A 14,295-nucleotide genomic window follows, 5' to 3' on the forward strand; every position below is an offset into this window, starting at 1 on the left:
TCTGGTGTCCAGGAGCCAGCAGCCCCCACCACCAGCGCAGCCACACCAGCAAGGTTTTCCTGGATGGGAACGCCCGCACCGACATGGGGGAGATGTTCCCTGGGGATGGAGCTGCCTTTGGGCAGCTTCCTAAGACCATTTGCCCTGGGAACACCCCCCCCTCCCCAAGCTGTGGCTTGGTCGCGCCACATGTTTTGGTGGCAGAGCCTAGCTTTGTGCAATGGGGCATTTCCCCCCTTTTCTTGTATTTTATTTTTTGAAATTATTTTTTTTTGGGGGGGGGAGTCTCTACAGAGGCTGTAAAGCCTCTGAGGAGGCAGTGTGGCTGTGCCGCTCCTGGCTGTCACGGATCTACCCCCCCTTTATATATTTCCAACAAATGTATGGAAAACTGACAATGTTCTTGAATGACAAAACCATAGAAGTAATCTCTCTTTATGTTTCTGTGAGCTCAGTTCAGATTTTTTATGGCCCACAGGCCAATCAGAAGCAGAGTAAAGCAGGTAAAAATCTAATATAAAATTAATTAACTACATAAAACCTTTCTATACATCACTTGTCTTAAGATACCTACAGTTGAAAGGTTAGAATTTGAGTAAATTATGCACTGAGCCTGGCTTTGCTGGGGAGGGCGGGATATAAGATTAATAAAATAAATAAATAAATAAATACAGCTCATATACAGCTGCAATAAGATTAAGAAAATAAATAAATAAATACAGCTCATATACAGCTGCAATAAATAAAAATCACCTGTAATACATAAAATACAGCTCATATTTTCATAGCAGAACACAGAAACTTTGCCATAGAAACAGGAGGTTTTAGTAAATCCAAGCTGCCTGTACATAGAATCTACAGTGGAAAAACACTTGAACCAATGTGTCAATCAGGTTATCAGAACAAGGACAAAATCTACAGTTGGATGGAATGTTTTGAATCAATAAAGGCCACACGTAGAACACCACCATGGCCTTTAACATATTTATGTACAAGAAAGATACAGATATAACAATTATCAATAGTTGAACTTACCCATTCTGAATCCTGATTGCTCTGTTTATTATTGATTGAGATTCGGCCCAGTCTGATAGAAGCATGAGTAGGTGTGATGCATAAAGCATCCCTATAATTGGCAACAGACTTATGAGTCTAAAATTACCGGTATTATGCTTGGGACCTCTTTTGTAGATGGGAGTGACAATAGATTTTCTCCAAGCTACCAGCATTATTCATGAAGAATTTATCAAGGTGAATAAATGGGCAAGTAAGGGAATCCACCTATCTTTAAAAACATTAACAGTTCAGCAGGTACATAATCAACCTCCTGGAGCTTTGTTAATTTAAACTTAGTAATTAATTTCTCAATATGAGCTGTTGAGACTGGAGGCCACTCTGGTAAACTTATTGCAGTTGTAGCAGACCTAACTTCTCATGTAGCAGTTGAAAATAAAGCAGCAAAGTGTTGTTCCCACCCTAGGGCTGTAAAATGGTAATGTAATAGGGAGTAAGATGCTGCATGTCCCTCACAAATAACCTCCCCAAAGAGGTGTGAATCATGTTGTCTGGCAGCATATAATAGTTTATCCCATCTTTCTCTCATATCTCTGTTCTTGTGACTTTTAATTTCTGCCTTCAATTTACATTTACCCATCACATAATATTCCTTAGGGATTTCTCTCAGTCTTCTGTCTCTATAATCCTGATATATTATAGCTAACTGTTTTTTTAGATTCTTATGATTACCGCAGGGCCAGGTTTTTTAAAAAAATATCGGTTCTTTTTTACCAGTACCTGACAAAATAAATCTTTTTGAAAGGCCATAATTAGCATCTCATAATATTGTACACTTTTTCTAGGATCTTCTCTCTCCGTTATCTTATTCTTAAGGCTAATTTAAAAAAACCACTAAATTGTGAAGAAACTAGTTTTTTAAATCTTCGGTCCATCTAACTGTTCTAATTTGCTCAGAGTTATTGTGCAAATCCTTCAATATTTGTAGAGGCTGGTAACTGTTTGTCTTTATGATTAAAGAAAGAGGAAGATGGCACAAAATAAAACAATCAACTACACTGCTACCTGATGTAGAAATATAAGTATACTCTGCAGTTTCATCTAACCTGGTGTAACCATTAACAACAAACAAGTCTAGAACAAGGGTTGTCAACCTCCATGGGGTGGCTGGAGATCTCCTGGGATTACAACTGATCTCTAGGCGACAAAGATTATTTCACCTGGAGAAAATGGCCGCTTTGGAAGGTGGAGTCAATGGCATTAAACCCCTATGAAGTCCCTCTCTTCTCCAAACCATGCACACATCAGGCTCCACCCCCAAAAATCTCCAGGTATTTTCCAACCTGGAGCTGGTGACCCTATCTATAACATATAGGAAATGTGTAAAACATATTCCTGCATAATTTATCTTTGAGTCACTGGATTTGTGTTCAGACAGGAAATAGGCAATATTTAGTGTGTAACCATCCCAAATTCTGGATTGCTGAAGGGCATAATTTGAGGGGCCCAGTCTAGCATTCAGATCCCCTTCTATTATTATTTGAGACTCTGGACAGTTTACAATAACAATCTCAGAGACATAACCAAATTTGCTTTGTCTCTTGTCTTGTTTTAGATGAATGATTTTATAAACATTTATTATCAAATAAGTATTAGCTGCAAGTTTTATATGAGCTGCCATGGCAAAAGGAGGGGGGAAATTTAACCAAGTAATTTCTGCTCTATTTTTTTTAAAGATAGCAAAATAGTTAAACTTGCTGAAGCCTGACCATTTTTATTACTTTGCACAGCTGGAATTGAATTTGAAGCAAAATTGGAGACTACTAAATCATCTGTAAGTCCAGTTTCTTCCAAAAGAATTATGAAAGCCTTATGAATAATATCTAAAAATTCTGAATTTCTATGAGCTATTATGTGGAATGGTATAGTACAGCCTGATCTTGTCAAATCTTGGAAGCTAAACTGGGTTTGTACTTGGAAGGGAGACCTCCAGGGAAGACTCCAAGGCTTAATCACTTGCCTTGAAAGCCCCACCAAGAATCACTATAAGTTGGCTGTGACTTGATGGCACTTTACACAAATCTTCTCTGAACTTAGGCACTTGAAAAGGCTGATTCCCTTGTTTTCTCTATAACTAACTCTCAACTGTTCTTAAAATTTTGTGCTATTGAGGCATGGTCAGTCCTCTCTGTGCCATTTTGGTGAGGGTTTCTTTCTTCCTTTTTCTTCAGGTTAATTTCCAAAATATTTTCCTGACTACCTGTGGAGTGTCCCAAGTACATAGAAACCCCTGCCTTGAGAGAAATTAAAAGAGATGACCACTCAAATGTAGTCCAAAATCAGGACCTTGGACAGCACACTGTGGGTACTACAAGGTTAACCCCAAATTATGGTCCAGACAGCAGGAAACCCAGAGAGTTGTACACACACCTGCAGGAGGTATATAATCTAGGCCCTGCCTTCCTGAGGCCAGTGATTAAAGGCACATTATCTATTTAGATGTGCACTCTAATAAAACCAACATGTCTCCCGCTGCCTCTGGGACTGATGTGGTCATGAAGGCAGGATATCCAAGCTGAGTTTCCAGGAAGGATCCACCAGTGTCTGGTGATGTCAGCAAGCAAATATTTTCAGAGCAGCAATCGAAGATTGTATAGTTCTTTGAGCATCTTCCAAGGAAGCTTCTGCCACGGTGGTTGTAGTAGCTATTTCCTGTGATGATCCTTAGAATCATAAAATCACAGAGTTGGAAAGGACCACCAGGATCATCTAGTCCAACCCCCTGCAAAATGCAAGAAATTCACAACTATCTCCCACACACACACACCCAGTGACCCCTACTCCATGCCCAGAAGATGGCAACAAAAACCCTCCAGGATCCCTGGCCAATCTGGCCTGGAGGAAAATTGCTTCCTGACCCCAAAGTGGCAATCAACATTACTCTGGGCATGTAAGAAAGATCATGGGAGCCAAACACTGACACAACCCTTCCTGCCCTCCCTCTCATGAGATCCATGTAGATCCCTCTCCTAAGATTCATGTAGACAGTCTCTCTCTTAGCAAGTCCTCCACTTCAGATGTAGAATTATTTTGATTCATGACAATTGTATCATATTGCTGCTTAAGAATCTTTGCTGTTAATTTTTTTCAACATAGAAACATACATGAGAAGTGTAAACATGAAATCTCAAATGCCTACATATCACAGAAAGATTCTCAAGATAATAGGTGTATTTTATATCTAATTAATAGTTTATTGATTTGGTCACGAAGGAGGTATCTAATTACATTTGCATTTGAAAAATAAATGCTATTCTCCTGACAGTGTCGAGCTTAATTCAGAGGGGACATGTGAATTAAGGGAAATCCAGAGTGCACCAATTAGCAGAGTACAAATGTAATGGAATGCTGTATCAATGGGCAACATCCAGAGTAACAGTCCTGTTGCAAGGTTATACTAGTGCAAGTGAGCAGTGAATCATCATCCTTAAGTAATATGATACATACAGTCCGGGCCGGGGGGGGTAGTTTCATGCTCGGAACTGTGCAAAGTATAATTGTATTAGATTCTGGCAAGATCACTGAAAATATTATTTAGGGCAGAAATCCCCAACCTTTCTCAACTACAGAACTGTCAATCCAGCCAAAAATAAATCAGTAGCTGTACGTTCACAAACATAAGTTTCACTCCAGAGGCTTTTCCAAACACCTTGTTTCTTTTTCTTTTTCTTTTCTTTTTTTTTGGTCTCCCTCTTCCTTTCTTAGTACTACTCTAACACAGCACTCATAATGTAAAGAACTGGTACTAATCTGGCTGGGCTGGGAAGGGGAGAGACAGGATAGTCTGGAGGTGGAGGGTTAGTCGCAGAAGCACTGGGGAGAGGAAGGACACAGTAGCCATTATATAATGGGAACCATTAATGGATTTCATTGATGCAAGGACAACACTGTGAAAAGAACAGCTGTTTCCCAGCAAATGCAGTTGCCAACAATGGGAGCTATTACTGGTGAGATGCCATCTGGGCAGAACAGGGATGTAAAGTACAGCCTACCCAGGAAAAGGTCAACAGAATATTAGGCATTTTATAAATGGGTAGATGGATGGAGGAAAAGAAGAAGAGTTGGTTTTTATATGCTGACTTTCTCTACCAGTTAAGGAAGAATCAAATCTGCTTACAATCACCTTCCCTTCCCCTCCCCACAACAGACACCCTGTGAGGTAGGTGGGGCTGAGAGAGCTCTAAGAGAGCTGTGACTAGCACAAGGTCACCCAGCTGGCTTCATGTATAGGAGTGGGGAAACCAACCTGGTTCACCAGATTAGCCTCCGCCGCTCATGTGGAGGAGTGGGGAATCAAACCCGGTTCTCCAGATTAGAGTCCACCGCTCCAAACCACCGCTCTTAACCACTACACCACGCAGGCTCTCCACACTGGATGGATGGATAGTGCTGAAAAGTGCCAAGAGCCCTATCTGATTAGAGGATGGACAGGAAATGCATTGTCCTAAAGGGTCAAAAGCTTAGGGAGAAGATGATTGACTCCTTTTGCTGGTTAACTGATATAGACCAGCACCTATCACAAGGCCTGAATTACTCACAATTCAGTTGTCAGCAACTATCGATTTAAAATGACTGAAATGTAGTTGGTTTTGGTTTCCATGGAAATTTTTCTTTTGCTGGCTGTTGATAACCAAATTAGGAATTTGTACCCTAGAGCAAGGCATGACGTTTGGATCTATAAGGACAACATATGCTTTCTCCCACTAGAAGACAAAGTGGCCATGCTTGAAGAAACAGATGGTATGACTAAAAGAATGAAAACATTGACGAAGAATTGTAAAGAACAGTTGCCGATAGAAATATTTTGTGCAGAGAGTGATGGGGTGATTTTGCAAAATTTGTTTCAGAAAAAAAAAAGGATTTGTATGCCACTGCATTGTGATTTTCTGATACAAAGGTCAAAAACGCATGGCTGTTTTTTCTTACACTTCTCCCTGGGATGAAGCGAATTTCCCTTGCCCAAATGAGTGGGTGTCTCCCTCCCATGGAATCAACCCACTCCCTTGCCTACTTTACCAGTCTTCCAATCCCTCTGATTTTCCGATTTTAAACTCAGTAGCATTGCAACTCGGAATGCTTGCTTGTACGTTAGCATGCGCAGGTCGACTCCACTTCTGGTCCCTTCTTCCCCCACCCCTCGGCAGGCGCTCTCCTTGCCACACTGCCACCCCAGAAGAGAAGTGGTGGCAGCAGGCCAGCAGCCACTGCTGCCAGATGAGAATGAGGTGAAGGGGCCAAGAGAAGTGGCGGCAGGCAGCGGACCTGCCACTGCCGCAAGTGAAGGAGGCGAAGGGGCCAAGAGAAGCATCGGGCTGGCTGCCGCCGCAGGAGAAGGAGGTGGAGGCACTGAGAGGGGTGGACACCTGGGGGCTGGAGAGTTGTTGGTTCGTCCCTCTCACGTGTTCAGTTTTTTTATCGTGGTTTATTAAAGTGTGAGACATGACAGGGACAAACCAACAACTCTCCAGCCACGCATTAACGACCAAAGAAAAACATAACAAATAAAAGGGCAGGAGAGTACTAGGCATTGAATGAAAGCATGGGCAGTGCTGGAAAAGTGCCAAGAGCCCTGTCTAGTTAGAAGGTGATTACTGGCTTTGTTTTAAGAAATGTAAAACAAGTGGGATTTTGGCACCATTGAGTTAGCATGACTGAAAGCAGGTTTCCAGAAAAACAGATTTTTTAGACAGTCGCACTCCTATAGGCTTGTGAATTCACCGGATGAGGATGTCCCTCATTTTGACCTCTCTAATACTATTTATCATTAATTATAGCATGTTTCATATACAGTATGCCTTGGGGTATAGCTACATTACAACAGTAAACTGGTTTAATGGTCATTCTTTCTTCCCAGGGAAGAAAGGTATTGTGGTTCTGTGAGAGGGAGAAAGATATCTCAGAGCACTCTCTGTACCTCACCGAGGATACTTCATGGGAAGCTGTCACTGTTAAACAGGTATAAAACTGACAAATGCATTCAGTTTATATACTCTTATAGCCTTTGACTATGATCTAAACCAGTGGTTCTCAACGTGGGGTCATATGGCCCCCCCGGGGGGGGGGCAGGATATTCCAAGGGGGCCACAGGTGAAAATTGCTGTGTGCATTTTGTGTGGCTGTTTATGCTTCTTTGTTTCTTGGCTACTTACAAACAAAACATTTAAATAGTTACCTTTCTACCGGTAGGACAGGGGGCCACAGAAAGGAAACAAGGTTGGAATGGGGCTACGGTTGGAAAAAGGTTGAGAACCACTGATCTAAACAAAGGAGCTTCCAAGGAAAGGGGGGGGGAGATCCATGATTTCTAGGGTTGCCAACTCCAGGAGATTTTGGGAGCAGAGCCTGAGGAGGTCAGGATTTGGGGAGGGGGAGGACTTCAGTGGGGTATAATGCCATAAAGCCCACCTTCCAAAGAAGCCATTTTCTTCAGGTTAACTGATCTCTGTCGCCTGGAGATCAGTTGTGATAGCAGGAGATCTCCAGCCACCACCTGGAGGTTGACAACCCTAATGATTTCTCATGGTCAGTACTTTGGTCCATCTGGTCCCAATCAGCAGGTTAAAGGTCTCACTCCAGGGTGTGCAGTGTAAATTGAGAAAGTAAATAGCAGCCAGACTAAGATACCATGTTCTCAACGTTTTGAATATGCTATAAAATTTAAGTGCTGAGCATTGCTTCAGGGCTTCCATCCTATTATCCATTATGATTAGTACAGCAGATAGGATGTTGTAAAAAGAGGTTTCACTTGCATCATCTTTCTGTCTTTGAAAAATGGTTGATTGGCTCCTTTGCCTTTTGTGTCCAGCAATATTATCAATTTATCATGGCATTTTCTACATCACTCACTGATGCCGGTAGTAGATCAAGGTGACTATTTAAATGTGCAGTTATCATTGGAAGTGGTTTGTGAACCAACAAATGACATTAATAAGAGGTTTCAATAAACAGTAGCACCTGTATAGGACACATTAAGTTTGATACATGCGTGAACAACTCTGTAAGCCTTTTTAAAAGTAAAATATGGTTAAGGCCCCTCCCCCAAACCAAATTGCAAGTAATATAATTCATCAGCAACTGACTCCTGTGCCATGTATTATGCTACAACCCAGCTCTTCTCTTTTTATCCAGATCAGTACATGTTTCAGACCCAGAACATGCAAAACATCCTCTACACTTATAGGGTCAGACTATGTCACCAGGGCAATTATTTGGGACCAATCAGTCTAGTGTGCACCTGAGTTCTTATGTGATACAGCACTTCAGTTATGAAGGGAAAAATGTGTGTGTGTGAGAGAGAATCTCAAATTAAACAGTCTTTATTCGCCTAACAAGATACAAAGCTAGAAAAATGAAATACAGGGGAAAGCAAAAACATGAAACAAAGTTGCAATACAGTAACATAATCCTAGGAATACTGACTTTGGCAGTTGACTAATTTGGGGGAGGGTGGATGAGGAATCTAAAGGGAAATAAAGGAAGAAAGAAAAAGCATGCAATGCCTTGTTCTGAAGAGAAGAGTCCACTGCAGGAGGAGGAAAAGTTGCTCCAGGGCAGGGAACTCCCAGAGTGAAGGAAAAATCCAAAACAACAATGAAGTTGGGGATCAGAGCAAGGGATTAAGATCCAGGGCAAAAGGAAGGGGTTCATTGATTCGGCAGGCAGGGTGGAGATTCAGTAAATAAGCCAGTCACAAAGTTGGGGAAGGTGGCTCAGGTGTAGAACAAGCCACAGAGCTTAAAGCAGCGGGGGGGGGGGGGGATCCTGTTACTTCAATGGATAGGGTTGCCAGGTCCCTCTTCACCACCAACAGGAGGTTTTTGGGGCGAAGCCTGAGAAGGGCAGGGTTAGAGGAGGGGAGTCCAATTGCCAAAACAGCCATTTTCTCCAGGTGCACTGATCTCATGAGAAGACACGAGTCACTGGAGAAGACAGTCATGATAGGAAGAGTTAAGGGCAGCAGGAAAAGAGGAAGACCCAGCAAGAGATGGATTGGCTTGATAAAGGAAGCCACGGACCTCAGTTTGCAAGATCTAAGCAAGGCTGTCAAAGACAGGACATTTTGGAGAACATTGATTCATACGGTCGCCATGAGTCGGAAGCGACTTGATGGCACTTAACACACGCACACTGATCTTGATCACTTGGAGATCTGTTGTAATAGCAGGAGATCTCCAGCTAGTACCTGGAGGTTGGCAACCCTATAAATGGAAGCAGGTTCAGGAGCAGAACCAACTATAATGCTGGAGGGGCTCCTGATGCCCAATATATAGATGTGGAAGTGCAGAAAGATGCACATCTAGGGGGAAGTCCAAATGTGGGCATGCAAGGTCAGAAAGCAGGGTCCAGCAAGACAACTCAAGTGGAGTGATTGTGTTCCCAGAGTGGCTTGGATTGGTCAGACAAAGGCTTAGTAGAGGCTTGATGACATTCTGTGGGCTTCGGATTGCAGGGTAGGCTGTATTGCAAGGAGAGTTCTATGGCCTCAGGTATGGCTCTATGACCGGCAAACTGGAGCCTTGGCTGTGTGTGTGAAGGAGCTTCTGGAGGCTTTAGACAAGAGGTCTTTAATCAGTGTGCTTTTTGGAGTATTCCAGCAAGGGCAACTTTTGTGTGAGAGTGTCCAGGGAAAATCCTTCTAGTTCCAGGGCCCCTACTTTGGTATTAAACTGGTCTCTGGCTGTCAGAGGATCTTTTGGGGTGAGGAAATGCAAGGGTCCCTGAGGGCGCAGCCTCTTTCGCAGTGCTCTCCATTATCACATAACGAACTGAGGAGTCACATGAACACATGAAGCTGCCTTACACTGAATCAGACCCTTGGTCCGTCAAAGTCAGTATTGTCTACTCAGACCGGCAGCGGCTCTCCGGGGTCTCAGGCAGAGGTCTTTCACATCACCTGCTTGCCTAGTCCTTTTAACTGGAGTTGCCGGGGATTGAACCTGGGACCTTCTGCATGCCAAGCAGATGCTCTACCACTGAGCCACAGCCCCTTCCCATCTTCTCCTCCATGCTATATCGTAAAACTAAGAGCAGACTCTCGTTTGCTGCAAGGTACTCCAAGATTAGAAAGCAAAGCAAAGCTGTCTGGAAAAGTGTTCCCAATGGCTTCTGGACAGCTGTGCATGTTTCAAAAATATGTCAAGGTCATCTCTTTTGGCTGGCTTTTGATGACTAGAGTGAAGCCACTAGGAGGAGTGGGTTCTCTGTTCTCCAGTGAATGAGCATCTAGAGCTCTTAAACATTCAGCCTCCCTCATTCATTTTAACCCAAAGAGCAGAGGAAAAATGATTGTGCTCAGATTTGCTCCTCCCATTGAAATAAATAATAATATATATATATATATTTAAAAAAGAACAGTTCTTCTGGGTGGAGGAAGCTCTATGTACACATCAGAACTGCTGCTTGCATAAGAAATTTCTGGATAGAGGTATATTTAATTTTTGTTGTTCACACAGAGTTTCTGGGATTAATTTATATTTTAAAATGACAATTTTTAGTCTTCTATTAAAATGAGTAAAAGACACGAACTGTGTAAAAGCATTTATGTACATCCTTGCCTCTGTAAACTGTCAACAGTGGGTGTTCACTGATCATGGTGAGTGTACGTCTGGTTATCTACTAAAGTCGTATCCAAGACAAACCCTGGATTTCAGCACCACCAGCAGTACTGCACAGAGGGTGAACTTGTCAAACAAACTCAGCTCAACTGACCAGAATAACTGCTCTTAGTTAGAATATTAAAAGGCAGGCTCAAACAAGTAGCCCCCACAGGACAAAGGCATGTCAGGGCAAAGGGCAAACAGTGTTCAGCTGTGTTCTGGCTGGAGCGCAGGAGCAGTTGTGACACATTCACAAGGAAAGGGCAAAAAGAGACAAAGACTGAGAAATACAGTCTTGGGTGCGCCATTTGCCAAGTACAAGAACAAGATTCCCCCCCCCAATTTGCTAAATCTGTAAGAGCATCCAAGTAGAAAAGAGCAAGAGTCCAGTAGCACCTTAAAGACGAACTAAATTTCTGGCAGGGTATGAGCTCTTTAAGGAGCTGCTGGGCTCTTGCTCTTTTCTACTGCTACAGACAGATTGACACAACTACCCATTGTGATCTAGCATCCAAGCAGTTCAGCAAGATCACTTGGTCTCTTAAGACATCTCCACATTAGTTGAGAACCCAAACTCTTGAACTCCTGCTTGGAATAAATCAGGAACATGAGAAATAGTTCTTTCAGTGGTACAGGACAATAGGCAACCTAAACCAAAGCTGTTGAGGTTGTGGTACATTAATGGAGAACGGATATTGTGTTGGGCCCAGCCCTCTCATTATGGTCAGTGCAGGTTTCAAAAATGGGTCAGTTTCTTTATCCAAGTGGCTCCAGCCAGGGTAGACAGGCCATTAACATATCAGGGAATGTTCCTAGAGAGCTGCTGCCCTGGAGGGGCAGTGGTGGGCAAGAGTAAGCCCAGGAGCTCTTTGGCTCAGATCCATCAGCAGCAGTGATCACTGTCAGCTTGCCTGTGCCTCCCCATGCACTGAGGCTGTTTGGCAGTGAGTGAGCTGTCACTCATCATGGGTGCTGTTGGTCAGATTTGACCTGAGTAGCCCCTGTTGTGCTGGCCTGTAATGCTTGGGGGGGGGCACTCAGCGTGTCTTGTACCTGGGCTGTTTTAAGTCCCAAGTCCACCCTTGGGTCCCAGCTTCATAGTTTATCCATGCTGCTTTTACTGAACTCACTCATAAAATTGCAATCAGTGAGCATGCTGGTAAAAGTTTGTATCATAATATAATATCACATAATCATGTTCATAATAAGCATAATAACCATGTTGGGTCACTTTGCCTGGTGGTGTTACGCTGCCAGATTCAGGGAGGTTCAGGTGCTCAGATGCTGAATTCGGGCACCTCAGATTTAAAGTAAATAAATATTCTTCCCATTCCATAAGAGCTAGTCCAATGATACTCAGTGGCTTGGGAGCTGCATGTGGCTCTAGGACATGCCACCTGTGGCTCTTCAGAATACTGTTCCCCAGTGTGGCACCTGCCCCATGTTTCAGGAAAGTGGGGAAGACCCCTCTCTAGTGGAAGCTGTGGTTGGTAGGTAGTTCGTACCTTGAAGCAACTGCCCTCAGAGGAATGGGTGAATTGCAGCCCCCCCTGGGGCGTCATGCCTGGGATGAAAATAAATATGGATCTTTAGGTTGACATGAATTATGGATGTGGCTTCCCACGAGCCATGGAGTGAGCACCACTGATATAAAATCACTTCGCAGACGGGCTGTAAGCTCCCCTTCTTCCTCTCAGCAGAGGGGCTGTGCTTTTGACAGTTACATGACAAGGCAGCAATTCAATGGGGAGGGGCTGTGGCTCAGTGGTGGAGCCTCCGCTTGGCATGCAGAAGGTCCCAGGTTCAATCCCCGGCATCTCCAGTTAAAGGGACTAGGCAAGGAGGTGATGACAAAGACCTCTGCCTGGGACCCTGGAGAGCCGCCGCCGGTCGGAGTAGACAATACTGACTTCGACGGACCAAGGGTCTGGTTCAGTGTAAGGCAGCTTCATGTGTTCAGCAGGGGCAACTTCCTCCCGCCCCCCCAACACACACTCACTGCATCTCCCTATGGAGGAAAGCGGCACCTGTTGAATTTCTCCCCCCCCCCCCTTTGCGGTTATCAGGAACAAAGGTGCGTCCACAGCTATCGGAAGATGCCGCCAAGGGTCCCAGCCATGGCTGACGCTGAGAGCAGCCCCCCACCCTACCCGCACCCCGTCCCCCTTTCCCCTCTTCCGGCTCCTCCTCCGGCCACAGATGGTGCGTCTGCGCTCCCCCTGCCCGCCTGCCCGCCCGCCCTGCCCATCTCACAGCGGCGGCGCCTGCAGAGCTGTCAGTGCGGACGCGGCGGCGGCGGCAGCAGCTCCTCCAGGCGGCTCCCTCCTGCTTCCCCCTGCGCCTGGCGACAGCAGCGACGACGACGACTTCAGCGGCAGGTAGAGCCCCGGCCCCGACAGCGCCTCCATTCCAGGGATAAAGGCTGCCTGGCGTCGCCTCGCCGGCCTCTGCCCCTTCCTCCCTCCCCCGCCCGCTTTGGATCCAGTGGTTTCTTCCCGGGGCGAAGGATGCATTTGGGGGGGGGGGGGATGTTGCGATGGGCTTGTCAGTATCCTCCGAGGGGGAGACCGCTGTGGGAGGGGGCAGGAGAGTTCCCCGAGAAGCAGTGCCGGGGAAGGGGTGGGCTGCCAATGGGAGGCGTGCTTTTTGCTTGATGGGGCTTTGTTCTGCGCTGGGCTCTCGATGAAGCCCGGGCAGAATCCTCCTCCTGACGACGGGGGGCAGATTGCAGATTTTGCTTTCCCTACTGTGTAAGCGGTGTTTTGGTCAGCGGTGCCTACCCCCACCCCCACCCCGAGGCCCCTTGCAGGTAACCCTCCCCCCCCCCCTTATCTCCCCTGGAGCTCTGGGGAACTACCAAATCAAAAAGTCTAAAATTGGGGGTGGGAGAGAGATGGATCATCCGCTGTATTGTATGGAAATACCAAACGCCGGAAATTCCGTTCATTTCAATGGAACTAAATTTTGCAGCCTTTGCGACATTCAGGACACCCCTTAAAATATTAAGATATCTGACAACCCAGGATCCCACACCTAACACTGCTAACCCATTGTCTACAATGTTCATATGGAGTCAGATCTGTCTCAGGAGTAGATTCTCTCTTTTTTTTTTTCCTCCTTTTTTTTTTTTTTTTTTTTTGTCTGTAAGGGGTCCAATTTGTAACTGGAGTCAGTCTAGTACATTATACTAGAAGCAGCTGAGATAAATAATCTCCATTTATCAATACAAAATTATGAGAAGGCGCTGCAGGATCTTTCTTCTGTTTTTGGAGATGAGCTCTGAGAAGCCCTCCACTGGGACAATTGTTCTGAGCAGGTGGCGAGTGGAGGGAGACATTAAGCCCAAGGGATGTTTCTGGGGTTGGCTCTTATCCATCGGCCACCCTCTCTGCCTGAAGAGTTACTGGCCCCAAGTCCCACACTGCATTTTGTGACCATCTTTGCTGTGACGGTGACCTCTTCCCTAGCTCCCTAGAAAGTGGGCCAGCTTCTCCTGAGAAATCTCTCTCTCTCTCTCTCTCTGGCACTTTCTTGATGGGTTTCCACACTGCCAGCTGTTTAGGAGGCTGCACTCTGGCCTCTTGTGTTTATGCACATACGGAGCAAGCTTTGCTTCAATTATTCA

The sequence above is a fragment of the Euleptes europaea genome, chromosome 6 (assembly GCF_029931775.1).
Source record: "Euleptes europaea isolate rEulEur1 chromosome 6, rEulEur1.hap1, whole genome shotgun sequence".
NCBI classification, from domain to species: Eukaryota; Metazoa; Chordata; class Lepidosauria; order Squamata; family Sphaerodactylidae; genus Euleptes; species Euleptes europaea.